Below are 23,031 nucleotides of genomic sequence, written 5' to 3'. Positions count from 1 at the left end.
TTTCACAAAAGAAACAAACCCTAAGCCAAGAATTATTCATGGAAGCGACTCAACCAATAGTTAGAATAACTATATTACATTCATTTCAAACTAATTATACATGGTTGGCAACAAAAAGGAGATAAATTATAAATTTGATTGAAAAAAAATTATTCCTGAAAGCATATATTTTTTTTCATTGACAGTAAAATGTGTACCATGATTTTATTTAAAATGTAGGCCTTGGATGATGTCAGATCATCATGATAATATGAACAAGCACAGCAGGTGATCACAAAGCTCTCCCTGCAACCAAACCCAACTCAGCCTGCTCAATACCCCAACTCACGTGAAAGCCCAGCGCTCCCAGCCATGTCGGCCAGGAAAAAACACTGATCACATGTATTATTTAAGGAGAGGGACAGCAAAATGGTGAGCACACCTTGGAGCAGGTACCTGCAGCCTTTTGGGAGGCAGCAGCGTGCCCTGCAGCTCTCTGGCAGTGAGTCTCTGCGTCTCAGCGGCCGCTCCGCTTTGTCTCACCAAGGCACACGAGCGCGCGGAAATCTTCTGGGGAACCCTCTGCGAGTCGTCCTGCTGGCCTGGTGCCTTAAATATTTCATCTCAATCCCTAACTAGAACACATATGTGATGAGCAAGATAAAGCAAACTCTTTAACAACCTGTCTCTCTTTTTTGGACAAGCAAGCTCTGACTTGCAACACATGGGAAAAGTCAGTCAGCAGCTCCCAAGATGACCCTTCTTTGAAGTGATATCTTTTTTATTTCATTTGCATCCTGGTTTCCAGCTAAACCAGGACTTGCACTGTTGGCCTGTGTGTCTGTTCCAGTCCATTCACTAACAATTTCTGGCAACTGGGCAATTTTAAATTCAAATTCAACAGAGGTACCTTTCAAATATATCTAGTCCTTAAACATATTAGTTAGCAACTCTGTCAAACAGAAAAAAATTACTTACTTTCTGGAGGAAAGTGAGTGTAGATTTATCCAAGCCAAGAAGTCTCACAATATTCCCTCAGTAGCCAATGGGGACGTTAGCTAAAAAAGCAAAGGGAGACTGCAAATTAGGATTTAGAAGTGCAATAGGTATGAGCACACAGGAAACCATATGCCACTAGATTATAGAATATCTTCTATCAGCCAAAAACCAAGGCTTGGCTAACCTTAGCCAATGCATCAGACTTAGATACCACATGTTTAACTCATTCAAGCCCTGAAAAGCCATTTTCAACTTGTTTGGTCAGTTTGCCAGTAGACACTTGGCCAACACTGAAAACCATTCCTCCACAACTTGCACGATTCGTTATAAATGCCTCTCATGTTTTTTTTTCCTCTTTAAGGAATGGTTGTTTAAAATGTTGTATACAAGTCTTCTTATAAATTCTTTTAAAATAATTTTAAGTGTTATATAACTTCTTTTTCCTGTGCTTCTGGAGTGCTGTCCGCAGAAGCACCCACTGAAACTTCTGCAGCACCGTAAACACATTTTCTTATGATTTGTGGCAGCCATATAGCAGCCTTCAGTCTTCAACAATGAAACCATGGAAATTTCACCAGGTGAAGGCTGGTGGATGGAGGAAGAAAGAAGAGCACTGGTAGACAAATGGCTGGCCAGAATTTGGCTCTGACTGCATCTTTGAGAGCAGTGAAGAGCAGAAGGAGTGCTCCCATGTTCCAGCTCCTACAACAGGCTGCTGGCCTTGTCACCCACTGTCCAGACTTGCTGGAATCATGACGTGGTCTTCAACACCTTTCTCACCTCAGGGTTAGTTTTCCTGTTATTCCTTTAACCACTAACATATTTTACCTCCAAAGAAAAACATATTTAATTAGAAAATGAAATTAAACTACTCAATCACTCCTTCTTGCTTTAATTTTATCAATATCTTGACTTCACTTAGAGTTATTCCCCAGTCAGAGCTAGAGGGAAGCAAAACCCCCCAATCTGAATGCAAGCTTGTCTTCCTTAGTCTTTCTTTTTCTAATTTAATTTTTATTTTTTGTAATTCTCACATTTCCTCAGGTTATTTAAGATGACAGCAGCCTCTTGCCTTGTGTGATACAGGACTTGAACTATTTTCAGAAGCAGTAAACTCAAAGAATAAGAAATAACTATAAAGCTTGTCCAGTGGGTTGACTTGATCTAATACTTCAAGACACCTATTATTCCACATTTACTGGACTTCTTCTGCCCCCTTCAACACTGTACACTTCCTATCTCTTTTCTTGATAAAGAAGCCAACACAATAACCCTAACAGCAGTTTCCCTTTCACCCCTGAGATGTGTACCCTTGTAGATTGCATGCAGTGATCCTCTTGATTCATAAGTGTTCCCTGAGTAAATGCTATTGAGCCTGGCAGCTACAGTAATACTCCCCTGCCATATGCATTTTCTATACAGATCATGGCCCTTTCCTCACCTCTTGCTCAAAAGCATGCTGAGAATGTGTGGAAGCTCCACAACATCTCTCTTGGTGGCTATTATGTTCTTTTTCCTGTAGCCCATGAAAGGCCACAACAACCACAGCTGATAAAGGACAGAGAGAAAATGAGTTACAGAATAAAGTGACAATGCAACAAATACAACTCATGGGAGAGATAGGATATTGTGGGAAAGCAAGAGCTTTGTGGGATGCCTGAGGTCAGGCTGCATGGTCAGAAAGGTGATTCCTGCCTTTCTGGCCCATGCCAGAGACTCTGCAGAGGAGAGGAGAGAGCAGAGGAACCTCATTGTGTCTGGTTTCAGCATACCAGCACCCTGGTGTGAGAAACTGAGTTTCAGGGCTACAGGAGGCTACCCATTCTAAATGCACACTTCTGTGAGTCCCATCAGAGGAAAAAAATCACTCGGAGACAGAATGCATATAAATCTCCTGAATTACTGAACAGAAAATAAATCAGAAAGCAAAATGGTTCTATCTCAGTTCAGCATGCCCAAAACTAATTTGCTTGTATTAGTATTTTCATTCAAATAAGACCCCTCTCAAGAAATAATGCACAGTGCTAGGAAAAATCACCGGTCCTGCAGCTGTGATCAGGGAATGAATGAGACATGACAGTGCTCTTGTAGATGTTCAGACAGCCTGAGCTTGCCTCAGTCATCTTTTCCTGCGGTGGCAACATCCTGTGTGATGCACTTTTGTGCAATTTCTGACATTGTCATTTCAGATGTTGTAAAATCCTGGAAGTGAGAGAAGGGACCAGGGTAAGAGGGGAGAAAATAGAACAGAAAATAACATCTGACAACACATATCCAGGCCCTTGTGTCATTGCAAGGTTTGCATGACTTGTCAGGATAGCCACCAATCTGATCAAAATGTGCCTACAGCTGGCATGGCAAACGTGCCAAGCCTTGGAAACCTCTTGATGTCATAACCTAAATAGCAGAGGGGTCAGTTGATTTAGACCTTCCTTCCCCCTTTCTTGGCAAAACACCCAAGTCTGAGATGAATGCATTTCTACTAATCAATGTTTTCAAACTGGACAAGGAAAAGGCAGGTTTAGCATAATTAGCAGCATTTACAGAGGCTACTTTTCCACAGGTTTCTCAAGAGCTGGTTCTCTGGAATCTCCCAACAGCGTTGAACTGACATTGCATTTCCCTCTATTAGAGTGTGAAATTATTTGGGAAAAATAATTTCCCAAATAATACATGTTTTTGTGTACATTGATAGTAAAAGAGTTTTCTGAGGTCCGTCCCACTGTCAGGCTGATCAGGTTCACGGAGAAGTTGTCAGGCAGATGAATGGACCTCTAAGTGTAACTAGAGATGCCAATTTCTTTAGCAAATCATCATAAAACCAGTTAACAATGGATATAAAATGTTTCTTTCTAGATTATATGTGTCACATGAATACTTAGAGCTAACCTGCTAAATTGTCATGATTTTCATATACAGTTTCTTTGCCACTATGACACTCAGGCAGCTTTTAGTTCAAATCCTTCCCATTAGCAGATTAATTCCTCAACATTTGGTGGCCTCTTCTTCTGCCTGATTGGATGGTCAAAAAATATTCCAATTATTCTCTGTTTAATCAATCAAAATATTTTCATTAATAAACAATACTCTTCCTGTAGTTTCAACAAACATAAAATGGGATTTTAAAATGGGAATCTGTATGGCTATCAACAAAATTCTATCTCTCTTCCTGCCTTCCCTCCCTCATCTGTGTACTTGGTGTGCTTCAGGTCCTTCATTCAGAGCATTTCAATGTTGAGATATGGAGAGCAGCATTTTTATGACACAAATTCAGGAGGATACTGCAGAACCAAGAAAGAGATTCTAGACAATCCCTGGTGTCCAAACTGCTCAGGGGGAGCCAGTCTGGACCTTCCCATGAGGAGGTTTCACTGTTTTCACCAGTGAAACCAGTTTTCAGTTATGGTGACCCTGCAAGAGACTCTCACATATGCATAGTGTTTCTAAATTTGTGGACAAATTAAAGATGGACTTGCCAGAGCAAAAGGTTTAAAGTAGCTGAATGGATGCTGAGCTGTGGAAAAGAGACTCTTGATTTAGGTTGCCTTCAGTTTTGGGTTCCCATTTCTCAGAGGGTACCTATTTTCAGGTGTCAAGGTTTCAGATTCTTTGTAGGTAGTTTTCAGGTCCCCAAAGTATTGAGCAGCTGCAGAGTGAAAGACAGAACCCTCAGGGTTCTCCAGGGCTCAGAAGCCCAAAGTCAAAGTAACCAGAAATCACCTGCCACTCTGTGATGGCTTCTGCTGGTTCTGCTTTGTGGTTCCACCAGTAAGAGAATTTAAAGGGGTTCGCTGCTCCTTGAGAGACTAAGAAGAACAAACATAAATTCTCATCACCCTCAGATAAAAAAAAAATTAGGTCATTCAGTTCCGTTATGCGTTTGTGCTTTTTTTGTGATGCTCTCCTAAGAAAGGAGAGAGTAGCTTACGAGGAAAATCAGAATGATTTTAGTAAGCAGATATTATGGTGTTTGATGTATGAATGATAACAGTGGTTACCAAAAAATGCACTACAGAAATAAGGAATTACTTACAATGCATACCAGACAGAATAAAAACAAAGAGCCACATTATGATCTCATAAGAGATAATAAAATTTTTGTCCTCTTGTTTTCAGACTAATTGTACTTGAACAGCTGTATTACAACACCATTATTTGGTCCACTTTTAAAAGCATTTCTATTTTTTTTTTCTAAGATGATTTTGGGTGCAAAACTGAAAAAGAATTCCAGGCAGAGAGCTTGTCTGCCACTAATGGAAAAAAAATAGTCTAGCCTTGCACTGAATGTGTTCCACTGGTAAATGTAAATAGCAACAATTAATGAACAAGATTATTAGTAAAGCATGAGATCACAGTTCAAAAAAGTGATTGTAGTCCAAATTCTTTTAATTCTTTAGTTTACTACTTGTTGAATTATTAGAATTGGTTTACAAGTTCTTTGCTTTAGCAAGCTGAAAACTTGCTTGGAAAATGGAACAAAACAAACAAAAAACCACAAACAAACAAACAAAAGACCACCCAAACCAAAACCAAAGCAAACCCTGAAAGAAAGCCAAATTGGTGTTCTGGATGAATTCTGAACTTACAAAGAAATAGCAGGTATGGAAGACTCACAAGAAAATTGTACAATGTGCCATCATTACACCCTTACACTCTCTTGTAATATAGAGAAAAACTAAACTGAGCTCTGAGTTTTATTTCCATAGCAATAAACTAGGAATTAAGTATTATTTAATAATAATTTCTGCCTGTCAGTTCTATGTTTGTCCAAAACAACGTCCCTTTCTTAAATATTTTTATGTTACAGTTCTTGTTTACAGCTCACTATGGTTATTTCTACAGTACTGTGAAAGGCATCGAGGGAAAATTTTACAAGTGTCATTGAACACTACTGAATTTCTCCACAATGCTAGAAGTACAAATAAAGCCTAGTTCAGTGTATTTAGGTGATCATTAGAGATCTCAAAGAGACTGACAGCATAAATACATTCTAGTCTCTTTAAAAGAGAAACTTTTCTTTTGACTTTACAGTATTTTACATATCACAAAATTTTATATGTGACAAAGAAGTAATTTTAAATAGGATTCAGCTGTTCAATAGTTCTGTTTGTATGTATTTATCTAGTAGGGAATGTGAAAAAATGAAATATAGTTTAATTAGCACTGTCAAAAAGGTACCAAATTTAACTTGGCAGGAGGGATAAAGTTAACAAATCTTAGTGTTTTGTCTCTCTGTATGATCAGTACTCGTATACCACAGTTATTTGACCTGCTAAGAGATGCATAAAACCACACTGCCAGGCCTCCTTTATTGCAGCTTACTGTCTTGGGCACCACGGGCAGAAAGACATAACAGCAGCTGTGTGGTTTAATTAGGCCAGAACTTGATTAACTCTGCACACTGGGGATGTCTCAGAACTCACTGCTGCAGAGCAGTCCCTGCCCGCTGGGAGAGGCTGCCCTGTGCCCTGCTGGCCCTGCCCTCAGCACGGGCAGCCCAGGGGCACTGTCCCTGGCACCTGTGACATTCACATTCTCTGGACAGACAGACATAATTCTTTCTCTCAGGAGAAGCACAGAGAGAAGAAGAGAAAACAATCTTTATCTCTGCTCCTTTGTTTTCCCCATGTGGAATGTGGTGTGGAGATTGTTCACCTGCAGTGATTGCTGGGTTGGATTCTGGTGAAGGTTGTTTGGGGTCAGTGACCAATGGGATCCAGCTGTGGCTCAGACTTTCAGCAGAGAGTCACGAGTTTGAGTTAGGTAAGTATGTAGAATAGTATAGTATCTCTTTAAATAGTATATTAATGTAATATAGTATAGTTTTAATAAAGCTCTCCTTCAGCCTTTTGATCTGGAGCCAGACATCATCATTTCTTCCCTGAGTCTGCTGCATTTTTTACTCTAGGCACCCTCCCAGCTGCTCCATGGCAGAACACCTGTCCAGTACTGGTTCAAAGCCCTGCTGGTCAGATCTCCATGGACAGCTGCCTTGAAAGGGTGAATACCCAACTGCAGGGACACGACCTCGACCTGATGTACACGGCTTACCTTCACCCTGTGAGGGTGAGACTGGAAGCAAACACAGCGAGTAATCCTGTTAAAGAGCTCTATGAACTATCTTCAGAGATTAGCCTAGTGACATCATTTTCAAAAACACTGAAAGCAATATCATCATCGTGTTAAAGACAAAAGTGTGTGCTTTTTTTGGGTTTTTTTGTGGGGGGGTTGGTGGTTTTGTTTGTTTGGTTGGGTTTTTTTTTTTGCTAGAATGTGTAACATCTCATTCTCTTCTAAAGTCAGGTCAGATATGAGGATGTTTCCCAGTGAAGGGAGCAAGGGCAATGATGAGGGAACGTTTGCATCTCATCCAAACATCCCATTTTGCTTTTCCTTCTGATGTTGCCTCTTCCCCTCCCTGTTGTAAGTATTTAATTTTTATCCCATTTTAAATTATATTTGAAGTGATTTGTTTTGCAATGCTAAAGTGTAATATTTTGTTTTGCAGGAATGTTGCCATTTTCCTCAATGAAATTCTGAGGAAATCAACCTGTAGTCGTGATATGTTTCATATGGTCAGAAGACATTTTCTATCAAAATACCTTGGAACAGTAATACTCAGTATGTTAAAAAAATCCTTTTATTTAACTGTTCCATTATGGTTATAAAAGACTTGCATTGGGACTTCTGTCTCATACACTCTCACATTGGCATGGTAACAACAAATGTAATAATGATCATCCTCCTGTGGCCAGAGTGCTCTGCCAAAGCCATGGTTTTGAAATGACCACATGCATTCCAAACCAGCAGGTTTGTAAAACACAGAATAATAGCTGCTGTGGGGTTTCTGACCGTGCTCAGCTGCCTCAGTGTGTTTACAAAAGGAACATGAGCTCTGCGAAATAAAATCCCGGTCGGGTGTGTTTCATTCAGAAAGTTCACTTTGCTCCTCTGCCACATTCACCTCCTGCACTGCTCACACTCCTCCCCTCGGGGCATTGCCTCTGTCTGCCCCGTGTGGACATTTACCCACTGCTGCATTAGAAATGCCCCCTGCATTACCATCAGGTTCTTGGCAGGCAACATCAACCCACTAAACATGCAGCACGACTGCCTCCTAACATCCCTGCTGCACACAGGTTGTACTTGGTGTACCCAGTGCCAGCTGAACACATCACACCAATATTCAACCACAAGCCCCAATTAATTAGGTTTTGTTTTAGAAGAGCCTTTCATTCCCTTGCACTCTCTCTTTCACACTTTCATTCTATGTGTAGATTTTCCTTTACAGTAATTTCTGTGGTATTTTAAAAGAAGCTGCAGAATCTCCTACAGAAAATGTTCTATGCAATTACTCAACCCCAAAAGGGTTGTCTTTCCCACTTATTTTTCTTCAGGGCAAGAAAGATGCACTTAGCATACTACATATAATTTAGCCTGAGCCAAATATAGCATGTACTATGATGTGAGCATTGATTTGTTTTTCTTTGCCCATCTATTACCTCAATGAACACATCTGGAGAAGGTACAAGACTAAATTAAGCTGTGAAAATTATCTTTGAATTAAGCTGAGAGAAAAGAGAATTCACAGCACTGTTACCTGGGCACATATAAGAAACTGAGTTATTATGTTCATCTTCTCTACTAAAACAATGCATTTGAAAGGTCTGGCTTCTTATAAGTCATTTAATAAATACATTATTATTGACAGACAATCAAAAATCAAAAACATGACTATCCACATTATCTACACATCAGCTAGATTCTGGAGGGCAACAAGAATTGATAAGCTAAGAGATTTCTTACATCCGAGGAATTAAAAGCAGCACCTGATAGTGAATGTGTATTTTACAGCTACTTTCTGATCTGCTCCAGAGGGTGATACTTCTTGAATTAACAGTGTAAAGAAAAACCCAGATTTTACAACCTACCTTGTGATGGGAATGTGATAGCTTTTATAGTCCATATCTGCCTCCTATTACCTGTCAGCTACATCTCTGCAGTTTTGTGCACTCCATTCAGAACACTTATCAAAATAACCTATAAATAACTTCACTTTTTGAGGAGGAATAAAAAAACTTCCACTTTTCCTGAGTATGGCTTGTCGCTGAAGCCATTAAGACATTGGGTTGTTATGCTGTATCTCTGCTGGATACAATTTGAAGCACCGATTTTTCCAGCCTGGTGCCTTTTTTCATATATATGTTCACAGGCACAGAGTTAAACTCGGGCTTAATGCAATTTGACTAGAAAATCCACTTAAATTGTCCACAGAATAAAATATTATTTCATAACAAGGTGTCTAGACAGCACTTCTATTTAATTTTTATTGAGATTATTCTAAGTCCACTTCCAGCACTCAGCCAGGGGATTTCCACCACAAGCTTTTGCTGTGTTAAAGGCAGTGTCTACACTGGGGTATTATTCTGATTCTTGATGGCAGAGCCCAGCATTGCCTCCCTAATCTGAGCCCTGCCATGTCCTGCTGGAGATTATTCCAGCCTGGAAGCAGGTGGGTGGCACAGGAGCCTCATCGCTGCCAGCCATGGGGTGACCAGCAGAGAGGGGAAACAGCACCTGAATTCCTGCATGTTATTGGTGACAACAACTCGATTTTTTTAACACACGGGGAGGCCCCACGTGCGTTGATCTTTTACAGAAATAACTGGGGTGTCAAGCAGCTCAGCACTGGTGCTGTGAGTGGTCACAGCTGACAGCTCATGCCTGCCAGGGGGCAGGCACTAGAAAGCTACCAGGCTCTGGTTTGTGTTCCCAATCAGTAAGGAAAGTGATAAAGAGAGGACTGCTGTAGCCACTCTCACTCTGCCAAGGTCCCCGTTACCCCAAGGATGATGTTTGTGTCTCCTTGGAAGCCAGCACGCTGTGCCCTGTGCACATAACCCTCTGCACACTGCCTGTGCACAACCAGAGCCCAGGTGCCTGCACACAGGACAGTCAAAGATTTTACTCTTGCAGGGCACTTCTAGTAACTGAATTCAAGCAGGAGAAGTCATTAACATATACACACGAGTGCATTTTCTAAATGAAACTTAAGAATACAGCAGAAGTAAGGGACCTAGGAAAGTTTTCTTAAATTTACGAATCTGTCAAGACACATCACAGAGGAATTGTGAGTATTGTTTTAGCAATCATCTGAGGGCACTATAATTACAACACAAAACCATCTGCTCTTGGGGAGTGACTAATTACTCTGTGTCAAAACAAGGTTAAGCTTGAATTTCCTTCCATCTAGTTCTAACCTTAGTATAAACTGATCATTAAAGAGAAGCACTAGCCAATCTTATAAGAAATAGCTTTCTTCATTTGTACTCCTTGAAATGAGTTGCTGTTTCCTAGGAGTTATCATGGAGTCATCTCTGCTAAATCACTAATTCCTCTGTGCTTGGTTCCTTAGCAAACATCTCGTGTGGGCAGTGAGCCCTGCACCAGCCTGGCCCAGGAGCCAGCAGCACTGCTGCCATTCCTCTGACTGGGTGGGAAAGATTGATTTCACTGCTGAGGAGGATGCTTGGGCATTTTTAAATGAAAATTATTATGAAAAGCTAAATTTTAAAAGCAATCCTGTTTGTTAAACCTCCAGTTGGCTAAATTTGTGATCAGGCTTTAGGCAAAACTTGTCTTTTGACACACTCCCCTAACAACCTGCCTGTAGATTCAGAAAATTTCTCTTTATCTGCCAATAAGAAATCAGTTTTATTTAATCTCCCCACACCCATAGCTGATGACTTTCAATATACTGCAAAATTTTATGCTGAAATGGACAATTACAACACATGAATTACTGAGAGGAAAATAAGAAATTCAGTTCCATTCCTCTCACCTTCTACCTTTCCCTTTTGCCTCCACTGTCTCCTTTTCTTTAGCAGCTCTACATTTAATTTCTTCTTCCGCCAGTACAATAAACAATTATTTCACTATTTCTTTGCTACTTCTATGCAGTTAGTTGGTTTCACCAAGAGAGAAGCACTAAATGGTTAAGAAAGGTTTGCTTGTTTTAAATAACATCTCTGGAAAAGTTTCTCTTTGCCTGAATGAGGATGTGAGTACCAGAGAATGCAATCATTTCTCGTCTCTCAGGCAAATTGGAATCATGACCTGACAAACTCTTCATGCTACTTGCAGGGTTGGGAATGCTTAGGGTGGCAAATTCAGCCCAGTCTTCAGCAGTCTTAATCTTTAAAGAAAGCATGTAACAAGTACTCTTTTTAAATATGCAGTCTAACCTTGCATAAAAGCAAAGGTTAGAGAGGTAAAATGCAATAATTTGAGAGATTTTTATTCTCAAGGGCTGTATGGTCTCTCATAAATGTGTATATACTAATAAGACTCATATATCACTCCCAGTGCAATGTACAGGACAGAATTAACTGTACTTCTTGCTTTTTCTTTTAAAAGAGAAATATTCTTTTAAAAGGTGCCAGATTCACAGCAGTAACCAGTGATAACCTCTGCTTATCCACACCTAGGAGAATTTACATAGCACGTAGTGTGTTTTTCATTATAACATTTCAATAAAATCCTTTAGCTTTGACCTGTAAGGAGCAGCTCTGAAGGTGGAAAAGTTTTATCTCCACATTTGTTCTTTGCAAAAGTGACCTAGCAGGAAGGTACAGCAAGGATGCCAACTGTGGGAGGAACACAGCTCCAAGGAAAGGGATTATTTTTGATATGCAACATCCATGAGCTGGATTAGCCTATCAAGGCATTTCAAAATCTTTATAAAAGTGTTTGCCCTCAAAATCACCTTGAAATATCATGGCCTTCACAATATCCACACAAGGAACTTAAAACTTTCCTATTCTAAATTACTGGCTCTGGCAGCTATAAACACATAAGTTTTCTCTGTTGTTTGCTTTAGCTGCCACTGAGATGAATTTACTGGCCTAATAAAACAGCAAAACATATTTGCAATGTAAACCCATCACACTGGTTTATTTCATCAAACTATTTTTTTCTAAAGTAAACCTTTCTAACTAATTAAAATATACTAAATGTTATTAAAATATAGCATTCACATTGTGGTATAGAATGCATTTTGATTTTATATACCAAGCAAGAGACATTTGAAATAAACACAAATAGTTTTCACAGACTATTCTATGGGTTATTCCATATTAAATCAATAATGTGCTGCTCCCCAGAGTTTTAGGAAAATGTATCTTATTTTTGCTACTGTCCTTACACATAGAATTCTATATAAATTACTGCATTCACACAATTATATTTTCCTCCTAAAGAAAACATCAAAATAGTGGTGTTTTTTCCTCTCACTCTAGCAATTTGCATCCTTGCTGTTAAATGGAAGACAGGGTTATGCTTCCTACAAGAAACAAGATGAGCTATTAGCCAGAAGTGGTAGGACCAGCGTTTGCATCTGCTGAGGGGAACATGCACATACTGAAACCTGACATTCCTGTCTGCCTGGCACAACGACCACTAACAGCTTTCTCCAATTAACCTTTGCTTTATCTGGCTTTGTGCTGCTCGTACATATGCAGCTTACACATTTCCAGAGCACTGACAATGATAATGGCATTCCCAAAACAAGAGAGCGGCTTGTACAGCGGTGCACCGAGACGCCTGGCAGCACAGGGTGTCACAGACACGCATGTGGCTCACTGGGAGGGCAGGGGCTCTCCTTGGGTGGCCAGGCTTCACTCCAGCTCATGGTGGCTGCAAATGCCAGCAGCAGCCACTGCCTGTTCCCAGGAAAGGAGCACACCTGCTGCAGCCCCCGGCTGTTAACACTGACACAGGGGTGACTGTGCTGCCTGCACCGTCCCTTGGCTGTGTCCCTGGGGTGCTCCCTGCCTGAGCTCCATGCTCTGGTGACCAAAGAGAAGGCATAAAAGCCATTTACATGTTCCCATCCCCACTGCCACAAATACAGGCTGAGGGGAGAGCCTGTGAGCATCTCCTCGGAATCAGAACGTTTGTGCCGTGCACTGGCAAAGTCAGAAGTGTGTGGAAATGTTAAGTGAAATTATGAGCTGTAAATGGAATTGAATTGATGTGAAATTCCTCTACGACATTTGCCTATTCACTGTGTCAAACTATTTTGTCATTTTATAATGTATCTGTGCTAGACATAAAGGCTGTGCAAGAAGTACATCAGAAACATGTACCAGCCCATAGACTGTTTTGCAATCCAGGGGGTTCTGACTTCATAGTGCTACCAAGTTAAAATAACGTGGCTGTTCTGGACTTTCAGACAGCAGCAACATCTATTTCTCTTTCTCTTCTCATTGCATGAAGGCTCTGAGCTGACATTGTGGAATCACCGTGGCAGCCTGGGAGTAACAATGCACAAGGTAGAGAAACCAGTGTCCCATGCTGACAGTGAGGGAGAGTGCAGGGACAGAGCTGGGCTGCACTGCCAGACAGAACCCTGCCACTCTGTGTGCTATGGGGCACTCCCAGACACACAGCTTTGTCCCAGAGCACTGCCAAGCCTCAGGGGCATGACAAAAATAAATGCCAGCTAACATAGATTAGGTACTGGGTTTATGGTTTTAATTGTGAGTGATTATTATTCACACCAATATGGAGGTGATCACCACAGTAAACTGGGAAGACTTTTTAGTTCAGTGAATGAAGCAGCACAGTTCTATTTATTCAACCAATTTGGTTAGAATAACTACCGTAAATCCAAAATAGGACTTCAAAAAACCTTTTATAATACCAAGAGCTAAAAGCAGAAATTAGCTCAGAATTGCCTCTCTACCTGACCCAGCATATCCCCATATCATCCCTGCTGGGGGCATTCTTCTCATTCTTTTTATGCTGAGGATGTTCTCTGCCTCTCAGTCTTTGTTTCTCTCACTTCTGCAGGTGCTTAGTGTCAACTTCAGTCCCCTGAATCTGTCCCTAGACCTTCGCGGTACAAATCTTTAGCTTTTGTCTAGATAAAGCTTCTGGAGCTTTCCTCAGAGGCAAGGAGAAGCTGTAGCAAGATGCAGTTCCACTGTTAAACACAATTCAAAAATCATACAAAGGAAAAAGGACTCAAGAACATGAAAGAAACAAGTGTATTTCTGCTGCTTGCTTTGCTGTCTTGTCTAAGGAGGTCCTGGATTCTGGTCAGAGCCTGACTTTTTGCACAGAAATTTATTTTAAATTGAGCATTGTGAACTAGTGGCTGTGTGGCATTTATGGATGCACACAGCCATCACAATGTGCCTGAGCAGCACAGAGTGGGTGGGAAGGTTTGCTGGGACACATCCTTGACAGAGGAGGCATCCCAAGCAGGCCAGAAAAACCCAGCTGATGCCCCCCTGCCATGGGAACATCCATCTCCTCTTCAAAGAATTCAACGTGAGCGTCACACTCTCAGTCTCTAGGGTGTCTACCTGGAACCCCAACAAATTCAGACTGAGTGCAAACTCCTGTCTGAAAGCAGTCAGGCTGGAGTAGTGAATGCAGTCTCCAGGCTGCAAACTGAGGCCATGCTAATATCAAGAGATGATGTTAAATGGAGGGAAGGTTCCTGAGAGTGCTGGTGGCTTTTCTTTGGTTCTCAGAACCCTTCACTCCCTCTGAAAGAAGTTTGAATTGGGAGTACTGAAAGAACACAGGACCTGACCTCTCCTCAAATAAAAGGATCACCATATCTTAAATCAAGTTTGGCTGTAGGAATTTTTAAAGATGCTTATTTTATTACTTTTTAAAGTTAAATAATGGTCTGGATGGAACCTAGGACAAACTAAATGTTGTCATTGGAAGAAAATCCCAAAAAGTTCTAAAAGGTACATTTTTTCCACAGTTTTTTTCAAGATTAATTTTTCCCTGAAATATTCATCCTAATTTACTCTTAGACCTCTTCATAAATCTGATTTATTAGAAAGTCATCCTAAATTATTTTCAGTGGTTCATCATCCCTCTCCTGAACAATATAGTGAAACCATTTTAAAAAGAGAGAAAAGCCAGAATTCTGCAGTGAGAGTAGGAGAGAAGTTGGCCAGATGCCCCTTTATTTCTTTTCCTATTCTCATTTGTCTTGCTACATATTGAAAATACTTCTCTGTTATATTTCTTTCTTTTTGATAGAAGGAAATGCTGAGAAAGAGGTAGAAGCCAGGACCCCTCATTACAAAAAGGTGCACTTTGAGAATAAAACTCTGAGGAGACTTCAGGTTTCTTTTTTTCCCCCTTGTAGCCCCTGCACAGACAGCCCCCAGCTCCCACACCCTCCTGGGAAATGCTGCTATCACAAACATCAGCAGATGGCAGAGTCTCATTCCAGCTGCCCCTGCACCTCAAACTCTGGTGTCCAACATGCCCTCCTGGGGCTCCTCCTGGCCTTCACTTAGGTAGGCTGATGAAGACAATAAGAATCTGGGCTTAGCTAATGAGCTTTTGCAAGGACTTCATCAGAGAGAAGGAGAAATGACTGAGTGAGATTTGTTACCTCTGTTCTGCCTCACGTTACCCAGCTATCCTGCCACAGCTTTTTGCCCTGAGGAGGAAGCCCTGCAGTCTTCTTTTATTTTCTCCAGTCATTGTATCAATCATGTCTCAGAAGATTAAAATTTAATAAAGATCATTGCCTAAAAAAGAAAACCCTGAATAATACAGGAAATAGAGCAAAAGACTGAGCTGCCTTTATTCCGGAATATCATAGAATATGATTGAGATTGCTGACCACAAGGCACACTGAAGGAACAGAGGCCAGCAACCAGATGTGCTATCACCTGAAATCTGGAGATAAAAAACTGCATGCCTTGGAAGTCAATGAAAGATTTCCATGGGAAGAGTAAAAACATGGTAATGCCTATATCTGTTGACATATACTTGCTTTTTTCCACATTTTAATTTCTTTTCCTCTTTTGCAGTACCTCTCTCTGCTTCAAAGGCCACTTCTATGTTCTCTCTGGTAGATGATCAGTTAATCAATATACCTTCAACAATTTGTGAGGAATTCCCAAAGCAAAGGAAATTTTGTCATGAATTTGATGGACATTTATCTCGTTCATCTTTTCCTTAGCCTTCAGAAGCCCCTGGCTCTTGACACATGAATAAAATCCTAAATTCATGCAAGTCACAACCAGCTGTGCCCTGTCTCCTGGGTGGCGGGTGGGTGGGGAAGAGGAGGGAAGTCCCTCCAGTCCCCAGGCATGCTGAGTGTGAGATTTGATTGCCCTCATTATGGTGTAGCTGCCTCTGATTACAGCCACAACTCCACAAAGGCTTTTGTGAAACCCTGAGTTTGTTCCTAGGATCTCCTGTGGTGGTAAATTATAGTATGAATACACAATGTGGCAGAAAGTAATAATCTTGAGTAATGTAGCTGATCTTACTGCTCTTTTATTTCATGAAGTGTATTCCTGTCAGGAGAGGGATGGCCTTTCAGCTCCTGGTGCAGATGCTCACGTCCTAAAGCTAGACCTGAAATACTAACCAGGGAGCAGAGGGCATGCCCACAGTCTGGACCCAAACGAGGAGAGATGTTCTGGTTCAGAAGCATTTCTGCTCCAGAACAGATGTGTGAAAGAAGACCAGTGGTGGTTTATGTTCTGGGATTTTTATTTTTTATTTAGGGTGACAGATGTCCAATTATAAAACTATATAGATAAATTTAGTGTGTATCCTTTTTGTTTGTTTGTTTTGTTGTTTTTTTTTCTTTTACCATGTTCAGAGACTTGAGGATATACTGGATAAATTATTAAAGTTTGATCATCCATTCTTTACTTGAAAGACTCTAGATTAAAAACTGTGATTATGGACAGGTATTAAGGTATAAGTTGTTTTATTTCAGAAATTTAGTCACCTTGTACATTTTAATATACACACATATATATGTGCATATATATATAATATATATATTTATATCATAAATATTATATCAGGGAAAAATTTGGACTGAATTTGATAAAGGAGATGGCAAAATACGAGTTGAAGGAGATCTTGAAGTACTAATGTAATATGTACATGCATTGCAATTTTGTGACTCCTTTGTGGTAATCTAATCCAAATTGAATTCTGAAAATAATATTAGTTTATACAAAATAGGGAGTGTATATAAATTCATCATAGAAGCAGAAAGCTTTATTCAACTAGATGATTAAAGGATTTTTTCTTTAATCTAATTTTTATGTGTTACATCCCATTAGTGGGTTCTTAGTGAATAAATAATTTCAAATATGTAATACCAAATAAGCCAGCTTCAGGTTTGACAAGCCATTGACTACACACAAGATAAGAAGAAAGTATTGAGAAGAATGAAAAAATTAGCAAAGCTTAAACCCCTTTATGTATAGCTTAGTTATTACAGCAGTACCAAGAAGGAAAACAATAATTATAGTGGCTAATTCCCCTTAGACTAATAGAGTTTAGTGAAGTAATTTCTCATGTGTGTGCAATATTGCTCTCTACTGGCTGCTGGCTGGATAGGGACAGGCAAAGTTCTAACCCAAGGAAACTTCAAGTGGCCTATCAAACCCTGACTCTCCCTGTCAGCTGAGAAACTCACTGAGAGGTTTGGTCACAGCAGCAGCCAGCTGACTTTCAAGGCAATGCTGCATACCCAGCTCCTTCATTGAAAACCTAATTAAAACCCTTTGGAATATGGTCTACACCAGCTGGGTTTTGTAGTATCTGAGGGCTCAATGAAAACAGGAAACATCCCAGAGCAAGGCAAGGTGACAGCAGTGTCCCTCCCTCAATGTGACCTCCTCTATTCAGCCAGCCTCCTGCAGGGAGGACAAGGAGCCCCTGACTGATAGCCTGGAGTGGCAGTAAAATATTAAAAAAAATTTAAAATCTTTGCTAAGGTTTTAAAAGACTACCAAATACAGTATTTGCTACTGGTGAGAAGCAGTTTAAGGAACAGTAAAAATCTGACCCTCAAAGTTTATCTAACCTGCCCCAGAGGACTCTCAGAGTTCATCCATTGATACAACTTCAGATTTCTGCTGAGATGTGAGGGAAGGGAGTGAAAGGAGCATGCAAGGCCACAGAAAATTTCATAACATTTTCTTGGTGTCTCCCAGATAATTTTCTTGGTCGTTTAGAGCATTTTGATGTCAAAAGCAAAATGAACTTGGATAGCAGTGAGGCTCAGCCAAGCTTCACGCTTCTTTTTCCATTTTTGTTGGCCAAAAATACCTGTTGACTAAAGCCATTCACTTCCTACTGACTGTGTGCTTCAGCTACATACAGCATTCTAAGCTGAACCTGCTACAAAACGTGACTTCTTCAACTTAAAGAGCAGAAATTAAAGATTTTAAAAGTTAGTGGGAGAAAAAAATCCAACAACTCCCACTGAAAATCTCAGAGGGCCTCGGTCTTGGCTGAGCTGGTGACTGAGGTGGCCCCTGTTGCTGTTTGCTATTTTACTGTGTAACTCTAAAGCTAGGTCAAGAAGGGAATCAGGTGGGCTCCTCCAAATGCCAAGTGGCTGAGATGGCCTTTCTGAAAACCCAAAGTTGTGTGTGAAGAAAGAAGACAGAGACAAGATCAAAAGTGAACGTCTTGTCTCGGGAGACAGAACGAAAACGTGGCTGTGGAAGTGGGGGAGCCAGCTCAAGAGAGGACACTGAGGGTATCAGACAAACAGATCCTGTCAGCTGTCTCAGGAGCTTGCACCTCACAGCCTTGAAATGATGGGCTGATTTGAAGGATGATGTGGCTATGACTTGTGGGAACTGAGAAAATGGAAGGGCTGGTAGGGATGAAGGTAACCCTACAAGAAAAAAACAGATAATTACAGATAAAGAAAGGCAGAAACTTCAGGTCTGGAAGTCTAAAAGCTGTCCCAGATAAATACAAACTTTGTCCCAGATGAATACAAACTTTCTTAGTAGAAACTAAGAAGGTCCAGGGACAGCAAAGGGAAATTGAAAAACATCATACATTTTTAATGGTTTTAAAAATAATTTCATTCTGCTCATCCTGTAGAAAGCTAGTTCACTTACCTAAATGTTCATGATGTACTGACTAAAAAAGTTGGGTTAGAGACTACTATTTAAAATTATTTACCTAATTTCAAACTTTTTCAAGGGAATCTAAAGAAATTACAAAAAACTCCAAACTTTCCTAAAATACATTATACTTCTGGGGAAAATTGCAATATATTCTGCATTTAGCTTAAAATTGGACTGATTCTGTTAGGGTATTTTCCATCATGATTGAAATGAATTATGAAACAGTTCAAGGTGTGCTTAGGAACCCAGAAATCCTGGCACAGTCCCCTCCTTTTTCTCTCTTATCTCAGAAAAACTTCCCCCCAATGTCTCAAAATGCCATTCTAGGAATCTGAGGGTTGGATATCCTTTATGATCATTAAATTACAAAAGTTTTGTCGAATAAAGCTCTATCCATTACATTTTCTGTTGGACAGGATCCACCCCCACTTCAGCCCATGGTTTTCCACCCCCTGGCAGGAGTCCTCTGGTACCAAAACTAAACAACTGCGGTTCATATGTCAGCATTTGTCTCTGCACTACCAGTCTCCGGTGAGCATAAGTTAAGACCCTTAACATCATTTTTTCCCACACAGGTTTTGCATTTAATTACAGAATAAGGTCACTGTGTGTTCCAAGAGCAATTATCTTACTGACATGTTATTCTGAAGCCAGACATCATCCAGTGTGACACGTGCTGGTTATGCACTGGGAAATGGAGCTATAATGAAGTGAGACTGGGGAAAAATACACTGGAATCTGAAGTAATGCCAGCTGAGAAAGAGCTTATGTCTACTCTACTCTATTATTATTATTATTGTTGTTATTAAATTTAATAAGCAAACTTTTATGCCTGCGGAAGAAAGAAACAAATGAGAGCTTTATAGGATAGATATAAAAGCTTTGCATAAAAGTGTGTTTACAGAGTTACAATTACCTTCCTTTTTGTGCTAAAATAGTAAAAAAAACCAAAACAAAACAAAAAAAAAAAACCAAAAAAAGCAGGATGAAACAAATGGAGACACATATAATTAGGATGTGAAGAAGAGCAAAACTCTCTTAAGGTAGAAGACAAGGGTATATTCCAGGTAGTGGCTTATGAGCAGCTTTGGTTAGGATCCAGAATTTTGTATAGAGTGCATCACAAGTTCTGGTTAAATGTAGGACCAATTTAGAGATCCATTGAAAGACCTGGAAAAACTGTAAAATATTGCTGATAAACAGTTTTGGACTTGGACTATTTCTGACATCATCTCATCAGCCTTCTTAAAAAGATTTCTCAGTCATGACCTTTGAAGCTGAGGCTGCAGAGGTGGTGAGGCTCCCCATCCTGCTGCTCAGGGGCAGCCCTGAGCATGGCAGAGCTGGTATTTGTTAAACAAGTTGTGAGCTGGGACTGGGCACTCCTCACTGAGCTCCTCATTTCACTTCTGCTGTGTCCTGGCAGCTGTACCATGTTCACTCCTCGTGCCCAACAACTACATCCTGACTTGAGATGGGGCTTTGTGGCACAGTAAAGGGTGGAAATCACCACAGTTTCTGAAGCATGATTGAACCTTAAGCCCTTTTACAGTGTAGGGCTATTTTTCTTGTTTTCCTAAAGTATTATAATTGCTGCAAAAAGTGATCAAAGTTGTCACATGTTGCAACAGGAGCTCTGAAAATCTCAGAGCTGATTGCTATGCTGGATATATTTTCAGTGTCCTTGCTGCTCTGTTTCAAGACAAAACCTGTCACTGAGGAATGTAGTGCTCTTTCAGTACAAACAAATAATCAGAGCTTCATTTTTCAGTTTCCAAATTATATAAAAATGATCTTGAAATAGAGAAGATCTCATTGCTATTTTCTAGGCTTTCACACCTCTCTGACTCACCATGGGCTAATACCAACAGTACATTAAGAGCTCTTTTGTATCTATGTCTGTCTTTCTTCATTTCTTGTGCCCACCTTGTAAGAATGCATAGATTCTGTGGGTGAATCCATCCCTGAGTAATTTACATTGTTTTATAAGGAACTGATTATGGGAAAAGTATCAGGAAAAATCCCTGTTCAAAATTTGGACAGGGTCAAAGCTTTGTGAGACCTATATAATGTACATTTTCGGGTTTCAATGTGTGTTTCTATTTTATGTTTCTTGTTATAAAAATACATTGCATAGATTACTTTGTGCATTCTTTCTGCACTCACAGAGATGCATTCTTTAGTATTTTCCATAGTACACTTCACATTTGCAGGATATTATTTGCATAACAAGTTTCTGCCAAAACCAGCGTCTTAAACTAAATCCCAAGAATATTAACTCCCAGCAGAATTTTATAGCAAGCTCCTTGTGACAACTACTCAAAAATAAAATCATTTCCTAAGCAAATATGCTGACTTTTGGGCTGTACCTGGAAACAAAGCTTCTGGGGGCAGAAGCAATCTGTTTGGAAGTTGACTGTGTTCCTGTGAGGATTCCAACTCAGTGCCAACCTGGTTATATCCTTAATTAATTTGCAGACTGTATCAGCCAGCCCAGTGAAACAGCAGCATCCAAGAGGTTTAAACTCCCCAGGTTCCAGTAACAGGGAGCCCCCCAGCCAGATCTGGGAAATCTGTAAGAGCCTGACAGACAATCACATGGCCTCTGATGCCTTCACCAACTTTAATTCTGACCTGCCCTTCAAATTATTACAAATCATTTTGGCCCTTCTTCAGCAAAAGAACAAGACAAAGCTAATCTTCTATTACCAAAGCACTTTTCCATCATGGTTTTGACACAATTTCTTCTTTACTTTCAGCTTGGCCTGGCACAGCAAGAAAGACTTCTGACAAAAACATTGCTCTGAGGAAAGCTTTAAAATTTGTTTACCTCATGCATGTCTTTGTATTTTTTCTTTACTACATGATTATTTACATCAAGCACTTCCAAGCTTGTATGTGATCTGCATATTAAGGTTCTTCTGGAAATTCTAGAAACACAAATCCTTCTTTTACATCTGTGGCAAACTACTATCAGCACTTATTACTACTGCCAAGTAATTACCACAAATTAACCTTGCACTTCATTACAAAATCAACAGAAACTCAAAAAAGTAAAAATAAAAGCACACTCACACAAACACAAAAACCTCATGGTAGCAATCTGAACAATTAAAAAAATAGGAAACTTTTAAAATTTCTAAATTAACAGGGTCATTACAACCTTTTAGTTATAGAGTTGCTTCAGTATGTTAACATATATCTATTATAAACCAATTCCTATGTCTAAGCCTTCCTTACTTGCATTTTTACAATAACTTCTCTTGAAAATGTCAAAGCCCTCAACAAATTGACACTACAATATTTTCTGGGAAAGTAATAGTAGGAAGGAAAACATTTAAAATATTGTTACTAAAACTCCAGAGATTAATTTCATTTTATTCAAGTTTTCAGACTAAAATAAATCCAGTACCCCATATTGTTTTAGTAAGAATAGGTAGACTATCACTTTCTCATAGTCTTCTTGTCAAAAAAATGAATGAATAAATAAATTAATTAATTCTTTCAGACAAAAACAATAATTTAGAAAGAAATTACGTCTGTGGGAAACATAAAAAAAAATCTCATTATCATGAGGAGATTTTTTTTCTTAACTAAGCATTCCAGAGTCCTAGAAAATCCTGGAAAATTCTTGCTGATATTCTGTTGCTAAAAAGTTGCCATGGTTTTGGTTTGTACTGCTGGCTTTCGTCTCCTGCATAAATGTGCAGCATATTAGATTCTCCATATGGGCTATGTTCATTAAACTAGTCAAAGATGATGATAGTATTCCAACAAATTGTTGTAGAATTTTAAAGAATAAGAAGCAACATTAAGAAACATCCTAAAAGCACAAGCCTGAGCAATTAAAGCTGATTAGCAATAGTTTCAAATATGCATATGCATGCCAGAGTAATGTGTATATGAATTTTGAAAGGTGTTCAGTATTATTCTGCAATAACCAAAATGATTATTGCTTACAAGTAACAGTTTTCCCATGTTTATAGGCACTGCAGACTTTAACAGTGCAACATTTTGACCTTTTTATGCTAGAGGTGATCAAAAGCAGGGAGATATAGAGAGCTGAAGGATCAAGGCTGTGTTAGCAGCAGTCTGACATCAGACATCCACT

The 23,031-nt window shown here is 39.8% G+C and overlaps 1 long non-coding RNA gene across 2 annotated transcripts in view; it reads right to left on the bottom strand.

Annotated features, from left to right (window-relative positions):
- Positions 1 to 987: 987 nt before the first annotated feature.
- LOC137478552 (uncharacterized) overlaps positions 988 to 23,031 on the bottom strand; it is a 113,219-nt gene continuing 91,175 nt past the window's right edge. The window contains exon 4 of one of the 2 annotated variants that reach the window (XR_011001638.1): positions 988 to 1,037. This is a non-coding gene — a long non-coding RNA (uncharacterized lncRNA). Of the gene's footprint in view, positions 1,038 to 2,100; positions 3,181 to 23,031 lie in introns of those variants that run through there. The other variant, XR_011001640.1, reaches the window with a different exon arrangement.

Source organism: Anomalospiza imberbis, chromosome 8, assembly GCF_031753505.1.
Source record: "Anomalospiza imberbis isolate Cuckoo-Finch-1a 21T00152 chromosome 8, ASM3175350v1, whole genome shotgun sequence".
In the NCBI taxonomy this organism is placed as follows: domain Eukaryota; kingdom Metazoa; phylum Chordata; class Aves; order Passeriformes; family Viduidae; genus Anomalospiza; species Anomalospiza imberbis.
Note: the sequence above shows the minus strand (reverse complement) of the source record. Positions and strands in the feature narration are given on the sequence as shown.